Below are 2,415 nucleotides of genomic sequence, written 5' to 3'. Positions count from 1 at the left end.
CCTTCCTGCAGGCTCATCCTGACATGACCCTCCAGCATGACAATGCCACCAGCCATACTGCTCGTTCTATGCGCGATTTCCTGCAAGACAGGAATGTCAGTGTTCTGCCATAGCCAGCAAAGAGCCCAGATCTCAATCCCATTGAGCACGTCTGGTACCTGTTGGATCGGAGGGTGAGGGCTAGGGCCATTCCCCCCAGAAATGTTCAGGAACTTGCAGGTGCCTTGGTGGAAGAGTGGGGCAACATTGCACATCGCATTGACCCCCTTTGTTCACGGACACATTATTCAATTTCTGTTACATATCTGTGGAACTTGTTCAGTTTATGTCTCAGTTGTTGAATCTTATGTTCATACAAATATTTACACGTTTAGTTTGCTGAAAATAAACGCAGTTGACAGTGAGAGGACTTCATTTTTTGCCGAGTTCAGTATCCTATTGAAACTATAAATTGTACATTTGATCAAATCTTACTGGTCACATACACATGGTTAGCAGATGTTGCGAGTGTAGCGAAACGCTTATGCTTGTAGATCTGACAGTGTAGCAGTATCTAACAGGTAATATCTAACAATTCCACAACAAAACCAAAAACACACAATCTAGTAAAGGAATGGGATAAGAATATATAAATGTATGGATTAGCAGTGATGGAGCGGCTAAGATGCAATAGATAGCGTAGAATACAGTATATACAGTTGAAGTCGTACGTTTACATACGCCTTAGCCAAATACATTTAAACTCCGTTTTTCACAATTCCTGACATTTCATCCTTGTAAAAATTCCATCTTAGGTCAATTAGGATCACCACTCCATTTTAAGAATGTGAAATGTCAGAATAATAGTAGAGATAATGATTTATTTTAGATTATATTTCTTTCATCACATTCCCAGTGGGTCAGAAGTTTACATACACTCAATTAGTATTTGGTAGCATTACCTTTAAATTGTTGAACTTGGGTCAAACGTTTTGGGTAGGCTTCCACAAGCTTCCCACAATAAGTTGGGTGAATTTTGGCCCATTCCTCCTGACAGAGCTGGTGTAACTGAGTCAGGTTTGTAGGCCTCCTTTCTCGCACACGCTTTTTCAGTTCGGCCTACACATTTTCTATGGGATTGAGCTCAGGGCTTTGTGATGGCCACTCCAATACCTTGACTTTGTTGTCCTTAAGCCATTTTGCCACAACTTTGGAAGTATGCTTGGGGTCATTGTCCATTTGGAAGACCCATTTACAACCAAGCTTTAACTTCCTGACTGATGTCTTGAGATGTTGCTTCAATATATCCACATAATTTTCCTTGCTCATGTTGCCATTTATTTTGTGAAGTCCACCAGTCCCTCCTGCAGCAAAGCAACCCCACAACATGATGCTGCCACCCCCGTGCTTCACGGTTGGGATGGTATTCTTCGGCTTGCAAGCGTCCCCCCTTTCTCCTCCAAACATAACGATGGTCATTATGGCCAAACAGTTCTATTTTTGTTTAATCAGAACAGAGGACATTTCTCCAAAAAGTACAATCTTTGTCCCCATGTGCAGTTGCAAACCGTAGTCTGGCTTTTTTATGGCTGTTTTGAGCAGTGGCTTCTTCCTTGCTGAGCGACTTTCAGGTTATGTCGATATAGGGCTCGTTTTACTGTGGATGTAGATACTTTTGTGCCTCTTTCCTCCAGCATCTTCACAAGGTCCTTTGCTGTTGTTCTGGGATTGATTTGCACTTCTCTCACCAAAGTACATTCATCTCTAGGAGACAGAGCGAGTCTCCTTCCTGAGGGTATGATGGCTGCGTGGTCCCATGGTGTTATACTTACGTACTATTGTTTGTACAGATGAACGTGGTACCTTCAGGCATTTGGAAAATGCTCCCAAGGATGAACCAGACTTGTGGAGGTTTTTTTTCTGGGGTCTTGGCTGATTTCTTTTGATTTTCCCATGATGTCAAGCCAAAGGCCTTGAAATACATCCACAGGTAGACCTACAATTGACTCAAATGATGTCAATTAGCCTATCAGAAGCTTTCTGTACAGCACTTTGAGATATCAGCTGATGTACGAAGGGCTATATAAATACATTTGATTTGATTTTGATTTGATTTAAAACCATGCATTACATAATTTTCTGGAATTTTCCAAGCTGTTCAAAGGCACAGTCAACTTAGTGTATGTAAACCTCTGACCCACTGGAATTGTGATACAGTGAATTATAAGTGAAATAATCTGTCTGTAAACAATTGTTGTAAAAATGACTTGTGACATGGACGAAATAGATGTCCTAACCAACTTGCAAAAACTATAGTTTGTTAACAAGAAATTTGTGGAGTGGTTGAAAAATTAGTTTGTTCTTAACTGACTTGCCTAGTTAAATAAAGGTAAAATAAATAAAATAAATATGAGATGTATAGTTGAACATAATGCG

This window comes from Oncorhynchus mykiss, chromosome 2, assembly GCF_013265735.2.
Source record: "Oncorhynchus mykiss isolate Arlee chromosome 2, USDA_OmykA_1.1, whole genome shotgun sequence".
Taxonomy (NCBI): domain Eukaryota; kingdom Metazoa; phylum Chordata; class Actinopteri; order Salmoniformes; family Salmonidae; genus Oncorhynchus; species Oncorhynchus mykiss.
Note: the sequence above shows the minus strand (reverse complement) of the source record.